This window comes from Solanum lycopersicum, chromosome 9 (assembly GCF_036512215.1).
Source record: "Solanum lycopersicum chromosome 9, SLM_r2.1".
Lineage (NCBI taxonomy): Eukaryota > Viridiplantae > Streptophyta > Magnoliopsida > Solanales > Solanaceae > Solanum > Solanum lycopersicum.
The window spans coordinates 18,454,479-18,472,937 of record NC_090808.1 but is presented as its reverse complement, the minus strand read 5'-3'; positions in this window follow the sequence as shown (position 1 = coordinate 18,472,937).

The following is an 18,459-nucleotide window of genomic DNA, read 5'->3' as shown; positions in this document are numbered from 1 at the left end:
CAAGAGTTATTGAACAAAGGCTTCATTAGACCAAGTGCATCCCCTTGGGGTGCTCCGGTTTTGTTTGTAAAGAAGAAGGATGGGAGTTTTCGAATGTGTATAGACTACAGACAACTAAACAAGGTAACCATAAAGAACAAGTACCCTCTTCCCCGCATTGATGACTTGTTCGATCAGTTACAAGGTGCTTGTGTCTTCTCTAAGATTGACTTGAGATCCGGTTATCATCAATTGAAAATACGGGCAACGGATGTGCCAAAGACTGCTTTTCGAACAAGGTATGGGCATTACGAATTTGTAGTGATGTCCTTTGGTCTTACGAATGCCCCTGCTGCGTTCATGAGCTTGATGAACGGGATTTTTAAGCCATATTTGGACCTCTTCGTGATCGTATTTATTGATGATATATTGGTATACTCAAAGAGCAAGAAGGAACATGAAGAGCATTTGAGAATGGTATTGGAAATGTTGAGGGAGAAAAAGCTTTATGCCAAGTTCTCTAAGTGTGAGTTTTGGCTAGATGCAGTGTCCTTCTTGGGGCACGTGGTTTCTAAGGATGGAGTGATGGTGGATCCTTCTAAGGTTGAGACAGTGAAGAATTGGGTAAGACCTACTAATGTGTCAGAAATAAGGAGCTTTGTTGGGTTAGCTAGCTACTACCGCCGGTTCGTCAAGGGATTCTCTTCTATCGCTTCCCAATTGACGAACTTGGCTAAGCAGAATGTCCCATTTGTATGGTCGGATGAATGTGAGGAAAGCTTTCAGAAGCTCAAGACTTTGTTGACTACCGCACCTTTCCTTACCTTGCCAGTAGAGGGTAAGAACTTCATTGTTTATTGTGATGCATCCTATTCTGGTTTGGGTGCAGTACTAATGCAAGAGAAGAGTGTGATTGCTTATGCTTCAAGACAATTAAAAGTGCATGAACGTAACTATCCCACTCATGATTTGGAATTGGCCGCGGTAGTGTTTGCATTAAGACAATGGAGACACTATTTATATGGGGTTAAGTGTGAGATCTATACGGATCATCGTAGCCTACAGTATGTCTTTACTCAGAAAGATTTGAACTTAAGACAGAGGAGATGGATGGAGTTACTAAAGGACTACAATATCACTATCTTGTATCATCCGGGGAAGGCGAATGTTGTAGCGGATGCTTTAAGTAGAAAGGCGGGAAGCATGGGAAGTCTAGCTCACTTGCGAGCTTCTAGACGCCCATTGGCTAGAGAGGTTCAAACTCTAGCTAATGACTTGATGAGATTAGAAGTACATGAGAGGGGAGGATTGTTGGCTAGTGTGGAGTCAAGATCTTCTTTTCTTGACAAGATTAAGGGAAGACAGTCTGATGATGAGAAACTGCGCAGAATTCAAGATAAGGTATTGCGAGGAGAGGCTAAGGAAGCACAAATCGATGAGGAAGGTGTTTTGAGGATCAAGGGAAGGGTATGCGTACCCCGCGTCGATGATTTGATCAACACTATTCTGACAGAGGCTCATAGTTCGAGGTATTCGATACATCCGGGTGCAACCAAGATGTATCGTGACCTAAAGCAACACTTTTGGTGGAGTAGAATGAAGCGTGACATTGTGGATTTTATTGCCAAATGTCCAAACTGTCAACAAGTAAAGTATGAACACCAAAGGCCCGGAGGAACACTTCAGAGAATGCCCATTTTGGAATGGAAGTGGGAAAGAATTGCAATGGATTTTGTGGTTGGTCTTTCGAAGACAATGGGTAAGTATGACTCCATTTGGGTGATTGTTGATAGGTTAACTAAATCTGCTCATTTCATTCCGGTCAAGGTGACTTACAATGCAGAAAAGTTAGCCAAACTTTACATCTCGGAAGTGGTGCGATTGCATGGGGTTCCACTATCCATCATATGAGATAGAGGTACGCAGTTTACTTCTATGTTTTGGAAAACATTACATGCGGAATTGGGTACTAGGTTGGACCTTAGTACCGCGTTCCATCCTCAGATCGATGGTCAGTCTGAGAGAACGATTCAAGTGTTGGAAGATATGCTTCGTGCATGTGTGATAGAGTTTGGTGGCCATTGGGATAGCTTCTTACCCTTAGCGGAGTTTTCATACAATAATAGCTATCACTCAAGCATTGATATGGCTCCATTTGAAGCATTGTATGGTAGGAGATGTAGGTCTCCTATTGGTTGGTTTGATGCATTTGAGGTTAGACCTTGGGGCACTGATCTCTTGAGGGATTCGATGGAAAAAGTGAAGTCTATTCAAGAAAATCTTCTAGCGGCGCAAAGTAGACAAAAAGAATATGCAGATCGAAAGGTTAGAGACTTAGAGTTCATGGAGGGTAAACAAGTCTTGTTGAAAGTTTCACCAATGAAAGGGGTGATGCGGTTTGGTAAAAGGGGTAAACTAAGTCCAAGGTACATTGGACCATTTGAAGTACTTAAGCGAGTAGGAGAGGTGGCTTATGAGTTAGCCTTGCCTCCAGGGCTGTCCGGAGTGCATTCGGTATTCCATGTGTCGATGTTGAAAAGATACCATGGGTATGGAAACTACATCATCCGTTGGGATTCAGTTTTGCTTGATGAGAACTTGTCTTATGAGGAGGAGCCTGTTGCTATTTTAGATAGAGAAGTTCGCAAGTTGAGGTCAAGAGAGATTGCATCCATCAAGGTGCAATGGAAGAATCGACCCGTTGAAGAAGCCACTTGGGAGAAGGAGGCGGATATGCGAGAAAAATACCCACATCTGTTTACAGATTCAGGTGCTCCTTTTCGCCCTTGTTTTCCTTCTTTTGATCGTTCGGGGACGAACGATGGGTAAATTGGTATCTATTGTAACGACCTGTTTAGTCGTTTTGAGCAACAAACTTCAATTCTGGAAAAACAGGCTGAGGCGACGGACCAAACGACGATCCGTCATGGGCACGACGGACCGTCGCAGGGTCTCGTTTCAAAACACTTAGAAAATCTGAAATTTGGTACTGAAAATCGACTCTCTGAACTTCATGACGGAATGGCAGGACGGACCGTCACAGGCGTGACGGACCGTCACGGAGACTTCAGTGAAAATCCATTCTCTGAACTTTGCGACGACCTGCAGGACGGACCGTCACAGGCATGACGGCCCGTCACAATTGTTTTTCGAGGTTGTACAACAACATGATTTTATGATTAGAGTTCAAGTTATGCCTATATCTAGTTCGTGAAAAAATGATGGATCTCCTGATAATTCTTCATCACAATATTCTGTTTCAATTAATAGAAAAGTTTTGAGGAAGAAACTGATGAGAAGATTAGTATTGCTTTAGAGTTATTGATAAGATATAGTGCACCTAACTTTGATGAATGCAAAGAAAAAATTAGATGAAATTGGATAGGAAGAACCATTATACAGTACGTTGTTAGTATATTTTGTGAAGGTGACAACTACCAAAAAGTATGATGACTTTAGAGGTTCACAAGTAAGAGAATTGGATTAAGGTCATTAAAAAAATGAAATTTTTTAATTTTTCTGATTTGCTAGAATATATGTTATGTTTTGATGTTATGAAATATTTTTTATTATTTTTATTTTAGTATATATCATATTTATTGATTTTTTTTCAATATTATATCATGCGTATGAAATATATATTTTCTCGTGATATATTTTCTGATAAAAAGATGTTATGTTGATTTCATAAAAGAAATCATGTTACGATAATTTTTATATCAATATAATTTTATTTGCGTATAGTATAATTTTTTAAATCAAATAAAAACATTAGAAACATTATTATTTATTGAAAAGTAATACTTTTTATTGAAATGAAAATTTTATTATATTTTACTTCATATGCGCATTCAGATATTGAAAATAAACAATTTTAATCATTCAGTGTTTAGATTTAACATCCCTATCTTAATATTTAAATGTGCATTCAAATCTAGACATTCATATCTTAATACACATCTTAATATTCAAATGTTTATTCAGATTTTTAGACGTTTTAATCTTAGTGGAAACAAATAAAGCCTAGACTCCCTAATAAAAATAATTTCAATGAGGACACTAGAATCGAGGTTGGTTTTGGGGGCTCTACCTCAAGTTTTTTTTTAATTTTTTATTCGATGTTCAATATTTTACTTCGAGCATGATTAATTTTGATTTGTACAAAACAATTTACATTGTTAGGTAAAGGCTCCCGGGTAAAAGTGATTTCATACTATAGGGGATTCAAATTGAGGTTGGGTCTAGGGTAGGGGTGGGCTTTCGATTCTCCGATTCAGTTTTATCAAACTTTGGTTCTTTGGTTTACGGTTTTAGAAAAGTGTGCACCATATATCAAACAAAACTAACTTGGTTAAGTTTGGATTTTTATACTGCAGTTTGATTTAGTTTGGTGTTTCTCAATCGATTTTTCGGTGTGAATTGTAACGACCTGTTTAGTCGTTTTGAGCAACAAACTTCAATTCTGGAAAAACAGGCTGAGGCGACGGACAAAACGACGATCCGTCATGGGCACGACGGACCGTCGCAGGGTCTCGTTTCAAAACACTTAGAAAATCTGAAATTTGGTACTGAAAATCGACTCTCTGAACTTCGTGACGAAATGGCAGGACGGACCGTCACAGGCGTGACGGACCGTCACGGAGACTTCAGTGAAAATCCATTCTCTGAACTTTGCAACGACCTGCAGGACGGACCGTCGCAGGCACGACGGCCCGTCACAAGTTGCGCAAATCCCAGGCAGAGTCGGATTTCTGGTGAAGTTTTAAGGAACGTTTTTGGACTATTCTTTCCTTAATTATAGATTTCGTGGGGTTATATTAATAACTAAAATTCTTGAGGGGTTAAAAGAGGTAACCCTAAGTTAATTAGTGGGGTATTATTGCCATCTTTTATTCTTAATTATATACTAATTAGGGTAAAAGAAAGAGGGTTTGAATAAAGAAAATAGAAAGAACAAGAGAGAGAGAGAGAGAGAGAATCGAACGAGAAGGGAGAAACAAAGCTTTGGGAAAATTCTTGCTTGATTCAACTCTTCGGTGGAGGTAGGTTATGGTTTTCATGCTTCATAAGTAAACTCTTTATAGTGAATGATATGTATTTGTAGTATTGTAAACCCTACTATATGCTTAATGGTATGTTTGCATGAATATGATTATGTGATTGTGATAAGATAAGCATGATGAAAATATTGAATCCCAAATCTTGAAAAGAAACTTTAATATACATTATTAATGATGATGCCTTGGTATAGAAGAAGGCTTGATGAATTAAAGCAATGGGATCGATGATGCCTTGGAATAGAGAAGGCTTGATGATTTACAGAATAGTATTAGTGGATCGGAGTGTCACGTTCCGACACATAGTATTAGTGGATCAGAGTGTCACGTTCCGACACATAGTATTAGTGGATCGGAGTGTCACGTTCCGACACATAGTATTAGTGGATCGGAGTGTCACGTTCCGACACATGTAGGGGATCGGAGTGTCACGTACCGACACATGTAGGGGATCGGAGTGTCACGTTCCGACACATGTAGGGGATCGGAGTGTCACGTTCCGACACATAGAATTAGGGGATCGGAGTGTCACGTACCGACACATAGTAGTAGGGGATCGGAGTGTCACGTACCGACACATGTAGGGGATCGGAGTGTCACGTTCCGACACATGTAGGGGATCAGAGTGTCACGTTCCGACACATAGAATTAGGGGATCGGAGTGTCACGTACCGACACATAGTAGTAGGGGATCGGAGTGTCACGTACCGACACAAGAAGAGGAAAGATAATGAATCTTGAAAGATGATAATATACTCAACTTAATAAACTTAATTCCCAAATGAGTATGGCATTGAGGCTTGAGCCCTCATGGATGAACTTGATGGTACTTATTGATGATTATAATACTTGTTGTTGCTACATGTTGAGTTTTATAGTTGATTTACGATAATATTGATATATACTGTTCCCTATTTTGAGTTGGCCGATGATATCTACTCAGTACCCGTGTTTTGTACTGACCCCTACTTTTATGTTTTTCTTCTTGTTATTTGTGGAGTGCAGCAAACGTGCCGTCATCTTCGACTCAACAGTAACTCAAGCCAGTCTTCGTCACACCGGATCTTCAGGGTGAGCTAACGCTTCTAGCTTGGACTGGATCTTCTCCTTCATGTCTTGATGCCTTGAACTTCCGGCATGGACTAGCTTCTTATGTATTTTTAGCTTCTTAGAAACTCTTAGAATTAGTAGTTTAAAGTAGATGTTCTTGTGATGATGACTTCCAGATTCTGGGGATAATGATAAGTTTTTGAGTTATAGAAGTTGATTATTTATTTTTACTTATGAGTTTAAGTCTTCCGCATTACTTTCTGTTGTTATTACATTGAAATGTTAAGGTTTAGATTGGTTGGTTCGCTCACATAGGAGGGTAAGTGTGGGTGCCAGTCGCGATCCGATTTGGGTCGTGACAAACTTGGTATCAGAGCATTAGGTTCGTTGGTCTCATCACACAAGAACAGGTCTAGTAGAGTCTTAAGGAACGGTAGGGGGACGCCTTTACTTTTCCTTGAGAGGTTATAAGACTTTAGGAAAAATTCACTCTTTCATTCTCTTTTCGTGCTACTACTTGAGTCCAATTGGTATCTAGGCGATACGAATTGGTATCTGACAATCTTTACTCTCTTTCGCAGATGGTTAGAACTAGAGCAACGACTACGTCAACACCAACACCGGCCAGACAAGAAACAACTGAGCCAGCCACTGGGGCTGTGGCTCGAGGAAGAACAGCGACAAGGGGCCGTGGTAGAGGTCGTGGGAGGACATCCTCTAGGGGAAGAGGACGAGCACCTAGCCCATCTGATACTAGGGCAGTGACTCCTCCACCGACTGAAGAAGTAATAAGAGAAGGGGAGGATGGGGAAACTGAACAAGTGCAAAATGAGGAAATGCCACCCCAACCTACCCCAGAGATGATCAATCAGGTTCTGGCTTATCTTAGCGGGTTATCTGATCAGGGCCAGACACCCCCAGTGTTTTCTACACCAGCACCTCAGGCTCCGGAGGTACAACATGCGGCTACTATGGCTCCCCGCATGGATGTTCCATTGAAAATAGGCACGTTTCCACGTCTGACTACTGGGCCTATAATGACAAGTGATCAGCATGAACTTTTCAGTAAGTTCTTGAAATTGAAACCTCCAGTCTTCAAGGGTGCTGAATCGGAGGATGCTTATGATTTTCTGGTTGACTGTCACGAGCTACTACACAAGATGGGTATAGTAGAACGGTTTGGTGTGGAGTTTGTGACTTATCAGTTTCAAGGGAACGCCAAAATGTGGTGGCGGTCACATATTGAGTGTCAACCAATAGAGGCACCACCTAGGACTTGGGCCTCGTTCTCTAGCTTGTTTATGGAGAAGTATATCCCCCGGACTTTGAGGGATAGGAAAAGGGATGAGTTCCTGAGCCTAGAGCAAGGTAGGATATTGGTTAATGCTTATGAGGCTAAGTTCCGTGCACAGATATGCCACTCAACTCTGTTTCAGTCCTCAAGAGCGGATTCGCCGGTTTGTGAAGGGGTTGAGGTCAGAATTGCGGATTTCGGCCTTACAGGTAGCGGCAACGGCAAAATCCTTCCAAGAAGTGGTAGACTTTGTAATAGAAGTGGAAGGAGTGAAGCCAGACGACTTCACCACAACATCGACATCAAAAAGGCTTCGAAAGGGAGGTGAGTTTAATGGTTCTTACACTAGAGGACAGGGTTCGAGAAGTTACTCAGTCCGACCAATTCAGTCTTCACTACAGACTGTAGTTGGGGGACCACCTCAGACCGGTCAACACTTCTCCGAGGGGCCTATGATTGACTCCAGAGAATGTTATGGATGTGGGGAGATTGGACATATTAGGAAAAATTGTCCCAGACAAAGTTATAGACCCCCAATATCTAGAGGTAGAGGTGGTCATGGTAGAGGCCGTTATTCTGGAGGACGTGGTGGTCGAGGTAATGGTGGTCACCAAAACGGCAGAGGTAATGGGCAAACTGGGGCCACTACATCACAACATGGTAGGGGCAACGGACAGACGAACGATAGGGCCCATTGTTACGCTTTCCCCGGGCGGTCTGAAGCGGAGGCATCTGATGCTGTCATCACAGGTAATCTTCTGGTTTGTGATTGCATGGCTTCTGTATTGTTTGATCCTGGATCCACGTTTTCTTATGTATCTTCCTCATTTGCTAATGGTATAAATTTACATTGTGAATTACTTGATATGCCTATTCGTGTTTCTACTCCGGTGGGTGAGTCTGTGGTAGTTGAAAAGGTGTATAGGTCTTGTTTGGTGAACTTTGTGGGGGAGCAACACCTATGTAGATTTGGTTATCTTAGAAATGGATGATTTTGATGTGATTCTGGGTATGACTTGGCTTTCTCCGCAATTTGCAATCTTGGATTGTAATGCTAAAACGGTGACGTTAGCCAAGCCTGGGACAGACCCGTTAGTGTGGGAGGGTGACTACACTTCCAATCCGGTCCGCATCGTCTCCTTTCTTCGTGCTAAGAAAATGATTAGTAAAGGGTTTTTAGCTTTCTTGGCACATCTCAAGGATGACACTACCCAAGTACCTTCGATTGAGTCGGTTTCAGTAGTTCGTGAGTTTCTGGATGTGTTCCCTGCAGATCTTCCTGGTATGCCACCGGATAGGGATATTGACTTCTGTATTGATCTTGAACCCGGTACTCGCCCCATTTCTATACCCCCTTATAGAATGGCTCCCGCGGAGTTAAGAGAGTTAAAGGCACAACTTCAAGAGTTATTGAACAAAGGCTTCATTAGACCAAGTGCATCCCCTTGGGGTGCTCCGGTTTTGTTTGTAAAGAAGAAGGATGGGAGTTTTCGAATGTGTATAGACTACAGACAACTAAACAAGGTAACCATAAAGAACAAGTACCCTCTTCCCCGCATTGATGACTTGTTCGATCAGTTACAAGGTGCTTGTGTCTTCTCTAAGATTGACTTGAGATCCGGTTATCATCAATTGAAAATACGGGCAACGGATGTGCCAAAGACTGCTTTTCGAACAAGGTATGGGCATTACGAATTTGTAGTGATGTCCTTTGGTCTTACGAATGCCCCTGCTGCGTTCATGAGCTTGATGAACGGGATTTTTAAGCCATATTTGGACCTCTTCGTGATCGTATTTATTGATGATATATTGGTATACTCAAAGAGCAAGAAGGAACATGAAGAGCATTTGAGAATGGTATTGGAAATGTTGAGGGAGAAAAAGCTTTATGCCAAGTTCTCTAAGTGTGAGTTTTGGCTAGATGCAGTGTCCTTCTTGGGGCACGTGGTTTCTAAGGATGGAGTGATGGTGGATCCTTCTAAGGTTGAGACAGTGAAGAATTGGGTAAGACCTACTAATGTGTCAGAAATAAGGAGCTTTGTTGGGTTAGCTAGCTACTACCGCCGGTTCGTCAAGGGATTCTCTTCTATCGCTTCCCAATTGACGAACTTGGCTAAGCAGAATGTCCCATTTGTATGGTCGGATGAATGTGAGGAAAGCTTTCAGAAGCTCAAGACTTTGTTGACTACCGCACCTTTCCTTACCTTGCCAGTAGAGGGTAAGAACTTCATTGTTTATTGTGATGCATCCTATTCTGGTTTGGGTGCAGTACTAATGCAAGAGAAGAGTGTGATTGCTTATGCTTCAAGACAATTAAAAGTGCATGAACGTAACTATCCCACTCATGATTTGGAATTGGCCGCGGTAGTGTTTGCATTAAGACAATGGAGACACTATTTATATGGGGTTAAGTGTGAGATCTATACGGATCATCGTAGCCTACAGTATGTCTTTACTCAGAAAGATTTGAACTTAAGACAGAGGAGATGGATGGAGTTACTAAAGGACTACAATATCACTATCTTGTATCATCCGGGGAAGGCGAATGTTGTAGCGGATGCTTTAAGTAGAAAGGCGGGAAGCATGGGAAGTCTAGCTCACTTGCGAGCTTCTAGACGCCCATTGGCTAGAGAGGTTCAAACTCTAGCTAATGACTTGATGAGATTAGAAGTACATGAGAGGGGAGGATTGTTGGCTAGTGTGGAGTCAAGATCTTCTTTTCTTGACAAGATTAAGGGAAGACAGTCTGATGATGAGAAACTGCGCAGAATTCAAGATAAGGTATTGCGAGGAGAGGCTAAGGAAGCACAAATCGATGAGGAAGGTGTTTTGAGGATCAAGGGAAGGGTATGCGTACCCCGCGTCGATGATTTGATCAACACTATTCTGACAGAGGCTCATAGTTCGAGGTATTCGATACATCCGGGTGCAACCAAGATGTATCGTGACCTAAAGCAACACTTTTGGTGGAGTAGAATGAAGCGTGACATTGTGGATTTTATTGCCAAATGTCCAAACTGTCAACAAGTAAAGTATGAACACCAAAGGCCCGGAGGAACACTTCAGAGAATGCCCATTTCGGAATGGAAGTGGGAAAGAATTGCAATGGATTTTGTGGTTGGTCTTTCGAAGACAATGGGTAAGTATGACTCCATTTGGGTGATTGTTGATAGGTTAACTAAATCTGCTCATTTCATTCCGGTCAAGGTGACTTACAATGCAGAAAAGTTAGCCAAACTTTACATCTCGGAAGTGGTGCGATTGCATGGGGTTCCACTATCCATCATATGAGATAGAGGTACGCAGTTTACTTCTATGTTTTGGAAAACATTACATGCGGAATTGGGTACTAGGTTGGACCTTAGTACCGCGTTCCATCCTCAGATCGATGGTCAGTCTGAGAGAACGATTCAAGTGTTGGAAGATATGCTTCGTGCATGTGTGATAGAGTTTGGTGGCCATTGGGATAGCTTCTTACCCTTAGCGGAGTTTTCATACAATAATAGCTATCACTCAAGCATTGATATGGCTCCATTTGAAGCATTGTATGGTAGGAGATGTAGGTCTCCTATTGGTTGGTTTGATGCATTTGAGGTTAGACCTTGGGGCACTGATCTCTTGAGGGATTCGATGGAAAAAGTGAAGTCTATTCAAGAAAATCTTCTAGCGGCGCAAAGTAGACAAAAAGAATATGCAGATCGAAAGGTTAGAGACTTAGAGTTCATGGAGGGTAAACAAGTCTTGTTGAAAGTTTCACCAATGAAAGGGGTGATGCGGTTTGGTAAAAGGGGTAAACTAAGTCCAAGGTACATTGGACCATTTGAAGTACTTAAGCGAGTAGGAGAGGTGGCTTATGAGTTAGCCTTGCCTCCAGGGCTGTCCGGAGTGCATCCGGTATTCCATGTGTCGATGTTGAAAAGATACCATGGGGATGGAAACTACATCATCCGTTGGGATTCAGTTTTGCTTGATGAGAACTTGTCTTATGAGGAGGAGCCTGTTGCTATTTTAGATAGAGAAGTTCGCAAGTTGAGGTCAAGAGAGATTGCATCCATCAAGGTGCAATGGAAGAATCGACCCGTTGAAGAAGCCACTTGGGAGAAGGAGGCGGATATGCGAGAAAAATACCCACATCTGTTTACAGATTCAGGTGCTCCTTTTCGCCCTTGTTTTCCTTCTTTTGATCGTTCGGGGACGAACGATGGGTAAATTGGTATCTATTGTAACGACCTGTTTAGTCGTTTTGAGCAACAAACTTCAATTCTGGAAAAACAGGCTGAGGCGACGGACCAAACGACGATCCGTCATGGGCACGACGGACCGTCGCAGGGTCTCGTTTCAAAACACTTAGAAAATCTGAAATTTGGTACTGAAAATCGACTCTCTGAACTTCATGACGGAATGGCAGGACGGACCGTCACAGGCGTGACGGACCGTCACGGAGACTTCAGTGAAAATCCATTCTCTGAACTTTGCGACGACCTGCAGGACGGACCGTCACAGGCACGACGGCCCGTCACAATTGTTTTTCGAGGTTGTACAACAACATGATTTTATGATTAGAGTTCAAGTTATGCCTATATCTAGTTCGTGAAAAAATGATGGATCTCCTGATAATTCTTCATCACAATATTCTGTTTCAATTAATAGAAAAGTTTTGAGGAAGAAACTGATGAGAAGATTAGTATTGCTTTAGAGTTATTGATAAGATATAGTGCACCTAACTTTGATGAATGCAAAGAAAAAATTAGATGAAATTGGATAGGAAGAACCATTATACAGTACGTTGTTAGTATATTTTGTGAAGGTGACAACTACCAAAAAGTATGATGACTTTAGAGGTTCACAAGTAAGAGAATTGGATTAAGGTCATTAAAAAAATGAAATTTTTTAATTTTTCTGATTTGCTAGAATATATGTTATGTTTTGATGTTATGAAATATTTTTTATTATTTTTATTTTAGTATCTATCATATTTATTGATTTTTTTTCAATATTATATCATGCGTATGAAATATATATTTTCTCGTGATATATTTTCTGATAAAAAGATGTTATGTTGATTTCATAAAAGAAATCATGCTACGATAATTTTTATATCGATATAATTTTATTTGCGTATAGTATAATTTTTTAAATCAAATAAAAACATTAGAAACATTATTATTTATTGAAAAGTAATACTTTTTATTGAAATGAAAATTTTATTATATTTAACTTCATATGCGCATTCAGATATTGAAAATAGACAATTTTAATCATTCAGTGTTTAGATTTAACATCCCTATCTTAATATTTAAATGTGCATTCAAATCTAGACATTCATATCTTAATACACATCTTAATATTCAAATGTTTATTCAGATTTTTAGACGTTTTAATCTTAGTGGAAACAAATAAAGCCTAGACTCCCTAATAAAAATAATTTCAATGAGGACACTAGAATCGAGGTTGGTTTTGGGGGCTCTACCTCAAGTTTTTTTTTAATTTTTTATTCGATGTTCAATATTTTACTTCGAGCATGATTAATTTTGATTTGTACAAAACAATTTACATTGTTAGGTAAAGGCTCCCGGGTAAAAGTGATTTCATACTATAGGGGATTCAAATTGAGGTTGGGTCTAGGGTAGGGGTGGGCTTTCGATTCTCCGATTCAGTTTTATCAAACTTTGGTTCTTTGGTTTACGGTTTTAGAAAAGTTTGCACCATATATCAAACAAAACTAACTTGGTTAAGTTTGGATTTTTATACTGCAGTTTGATTTAGTTTGGTGTTTCTCAATCGATTTTTCGGTGTGAATTGTAACGACCTGTTTAGTCGTTTTGAGCAACAAACTTCAATTCTGGAAAAACAGGCTGAGGCGACGGACCAAACGACGATCCGTCATGGGCACGACGGACCGTCGCAGGGTCTCGTTTCAAAACACTTAGAAAATCTGAAATTTGGTACTGAAAATCGACTCTCTGAACTTCGTGACGAAATGGCAGGACGGACCGTCACAGGCGTGACGGACCGTCACGGAGACTTCAGTGAAAATCCATTCTCTGAACTTTACAACGACCTGCAGGACGGACCGTCGCAGGCACGACGGCCCGTCACAAGTTGCGCAAATCCCAGGCAGAGTCGGATTTCTGGTGAAGTTTTAAGGAACGTTTTTGGACTATTCTTTCCTTAATTATAGATTTCGTGGGGTTATATTAATAACTAAAATTCTTGAGGGGTTAAAAGAGGTAACCCTAAGTTAATTAGTGGGGTATTATTGCCATCTTTTATTCTTAATTATATACTAATTAGGGTAAAAGAAAGAGGGTTTGAATAAAGAAAATAGAAAGAACAAGAGAGAGAGAGAGAGAGAGAATCGAACGAGAAGGGAGAAACAAAGCTTTGGGAAAATTCTTGCTTGATTCAACTCTTCGGTGGAGGTAGGTTATGGTTTTCATGCTTCATAAGTAAACTCTTTATAGTGAATGATATGTATTAGTAGTATTGTAAACCCTACTATATGCTTAATGGTATGTTTGCATGAATATGATTATGTGATTGTGATAAGATAAGCATGATGAAAATATTGAATCCCAAATCTTGAAAAGAAACTTTAATATACATTATTAATGATGATGCCTTGGTATAGAAGAAGGCTTGATGAATTAAAGCAATGGGATCGATGATGCCTTGGAATAGAGAAGGCTTGATGATTTACAGAATAGTATTAGTGGATCGGAGTGTCACGTTCCGACACATAGTATTAGTGGATCAGAGTGTCACGTTCCGACACATAGTATTAGTGGATCGGAGTGTCACGTTCTGACACATAGTATTAGTGGATCGGAGTGTCACGTTCCGACACATGTAGGGGATCGGAGTGTCACGTACCGACACATGTAGGGGATCGGAGTGTCACGTTCCGACACATGTAGGGGATCGGAGTGTCACGTTCCGACACATAGAATTAGGGGATCGGAGTGTCACGTACCGACACATAGTAGTAGGGGATCGGAGTGTCACGTACCGACACATGTAGGAGATCGGAGTGTCACGTTCCGACACATGTAGGGGATCAGAGTGTCACGTTCCGACACATAGAATTAGGGGATCGGAGTGTCACGTACCGACACATAGTAGTAGGGGATCGGAGTGTCACGTACCGACACAAGAAGAGGAAAGATAATGAATCTTGAAAGATGATAATATACTCAACTTAATAAACTTAATTCCCAAATGACTATGGCATTGAGGCTTGAGCCCTCATGGATGAACTTGATGGTACTTATTGATGATTATAATACTTGTTGTTGCTACATGTTGAGTTTTATAGTTGATTTACGATAATATTGATATATACTGTTCCCTATTTTGAGTTGGCCGATGATATCTACTCAGTACCCGTGTTTTGTACTGACCCCTACTTTTATGTTTTTCTTCTTGTTATTTGTGGAGTGCAGCAAACGTGCCGTCATCTTCGACTCAACAGTAACTCAAGCCAGTCTTCGTCACACCGGATCTTCAGGGTGAGCTAACGCTTCTAGCTTGGACTGGATCTTCTCCTTCATGTCTTGATGCCTTGAACTTCCGGCATGGACTAGATTCTTATGTATTTTTAGCTTCTTAGAAACTCTTAGAATTAGTAGTTTAAAGTAGATGTTCTTGTGATGATGACTTCCAGATTCTGGGGATAATGATAAGTTTTTGAGTTATAGAAGTTGATTATTTATTTTTACTTATGAGTTTAAGTCTTCCGCATTACTTTCTGTTGTTATTACATTGAAATGTTAAGGTTTAGATTGGTTGGTTCGCTCACATAGGAGGGTAAGTGTGGGTGCCAGTCGCGATCCGATTTGGGTCATGACATGAATGTAACGTAAAATAAGGACACAGAAAAAGATACTTAAAAATTTAAAAACTATATTAAGAAATGATGTGTCTTACCATAAAACACTTATTGTGGTTACTAAAATATTATATATCAAGAGTATTGTTGTCACAATTGGGGAGCACCCCCTAGACGTAACCGACGTCGTCATCCTCGGAGAGGACTAAGACTAGCCTCTTAGCATTCGTTATTACATTTCATAGGCTAAAAAGTGCAGAAAATTTAAACTTTTCATATACATATTTATGTAGTGAGGTCTACATAGACCTCTCGAATACTACATGTGGAGTTTACTTAGACTCCTCATATATGAAGCATACATAAACACCTAATTTAGACAACATAATATACATAGGAATTAGTCTAATACTTCGTCTCATATTGAACCATCTAAGCAAGTACAAATCTTGGACATAGCCAATACAAATTGAAAATGCCAACATAGGCTTACATCAATATCCAAATGATAAAGAAAGAACAATGTCTTTATGACAATTCAACTTCAAATCTAGAATATAGAAATAGGTAACATCCCCGAACATAAGGACCTACCAACACTTGGAGAAAAGAGCTTAAGTCTTCTTCAATTGGAAATCTAAGAAGTCAATGGCCGGAACCTACATATTTTTAGAAAACATAGAGATATGGGTTATTGCACCACTTGTACTAAGTATGGAAACATATGCACATAAAACATTGAATCATGCTTAAAGGGACATTTGTTCAAAACATACTAATTTACTTTGAAAAGTCTTTATGCACATATAAGAACACATATGAACCAATGAGCACATATTCATTAAGAAAAGACCATATATAATACAAGACCAACAACATCAAGTAAAGTCATGTCAACATATGTAGTAACATATTAGAGTACATAACCAAAACAACTCCAACATAATGTCATAACAACAAAGAATATATTAGAGTTCATATCATTACAAAATATGCAATACCATTACCTATAACCCATTACCAAGCTTACAAGTGCAATGATGAAGTGAAGTCCCATAACCTCACCCAACCAAGTAAAACCATCAAGAATCGCAAGCAATGTCCAACTTCATATAACATAACATCATGAGTGGTCATTATCATATTTAGCAATATAGACCAATAACATGTACATAAGTGAAATTAACATCACATAGGACATCAACAGGTAGAGTCAACATTAGCATATCATTAGAGTCATAAAGAACAAAAACATCCTCCTAAGACTTCCATCAAGGCCAACTAGTGCAATGATAAGTAGAGTCCCATACCCCCACCTATACTAAAATGAACCCCTTAAGTTATCCTAGTTAGAGTTTACATTATTACATTCATTTTACTTTTGGAAATAATTGCCTTAACCGACATAGACCACGTGAGCTAAATGTGGAATCCGTTGTCATGAAACCCTACATCGAAAGAAGGTGGAGTACTTGCCAAGGTAGTACCAAAACATGAACATATCATTCTAGGTGGATCCACTAGATAGTATTCCTATGGGGGCCCCATAGTTCAAGAACTAGGAGACATGTTTGACCTTCTTTATGAACAATTGCATTGTAATCTCTATCTCATGAGAATCGTTGTGAACCTACCTTCCCTCCTTGGGAAGGGACACCTCTCATAACTAGTTCACTCGGTGCTAAGCTAAAGTCCCTTTTTGAAATGTCTTTAAGCCTTTATTAATGATCATAGATTAGTATGGGTCATAGAGGACTAAACCTTGTATATCATGATTATTTGCTCAATTTGAATCGCATGAGAACTTCCTTTCAATACAACCCTCACATGTGAGATTAACACATTATCATCATCATGACATTGTAAGGCGCATAAGTGATCCATACTCAACCTTATATCATTACACCTTAATCATAATCTCAAAATCTATATAATCAAGACATTTCAATTATATTCATTATACCATCATCTATCTAATCTAATCACAATCAGTATTTCAATTGAACATCATCATCAAGTACAAGCCATCCCAATTGAAGTAAGAGTTCAAGATCATAGGTCTTGCCAATTTACATTCACAAGCCTTCTTCCATGGTCTTACCATTAACCAACCACATTCATCCAATAATAGACTTAACAACATCACATAATAGTAATTAACACAAGAACTAAATGTAACACCTCTAAAATGACTTAAGTGAAACTAGAGCCTAATGCTAGTGTCTTGATGTTTTGATGTCTTAAAATGATTTATAAGACATCTTAGTGTGTTTCGTCAAGTTTTACGTCTTCGTTTTCAATGAAATTGATGTGAGGGATGCATACCATGTGTACGAACATAATTGGTTTGGAAAATTCTGGGAAAAACTCCCCAAGGATCAACCAAGGGGTTCTTGAGGAGGACCAAACTCAAGAGTCTAGACTGTCCAAAACAACCCAACCTATGGAGGGAAATTGACGTCTAATAGGTTGGTCGACACTCCGTAGGTGAAGCGCATAGATGGAGACTTAGTGTAGGGAGATTCATCTACCATTTTCAAGGCTCTGACCTAATCGACGTTACCAGCACGGGCCGTTGATGGGTTGACGCCACATACGTCCTGGGCATTGTTTGATGGTCTGCAGTTTCCTACAGCATCTCGGCCAACGAAGGCTATTTTTGGTTTTTCACCTAACCTTCCTAAAATTAGTTGGATGGTTCCTTAAGGATATTTTAAGTGGGTTTATAATTCTAATACACTTAGATAAATTCAGTTTTCAAAATTAAAACCCCAAGACCTCTAATGAACTGTCTAGAACACCATTGAAGCTTGAAGGGAGATTGAAGCTTGAAGGATGAATTCTTCATCAATTCTTCTCAAATTTCGTGGTCTAACATCATTTAAGGTTCACATTATTACATTCAATTTACTTTCGGGAATAATTCCCTTAACCGACATAACCATATGAGCTAAATGTGGAATCCAGTGTCATGAAACCCTACATTGAAAGAAGGTGGACTACTAGCCAAAGTACTACCAAAATATGAACATAACATTCTAGGTGGATTCGCTAGCTAGTATTCCTATGGGGGAAACATAATTCAAGAACTAGGAGACATGATTGAGACCCTCTTTATGCACAATTTCATTGTAATCTCTGTCTCATGAGAATCATTGTGAACCTACCTTCCCACCTAAGGAAGGCACACCTCTCATAACTAGTTCACTCGGTGCTAAGCTAAAGTCCCTTTTTGAAATGTCTTAAATCCT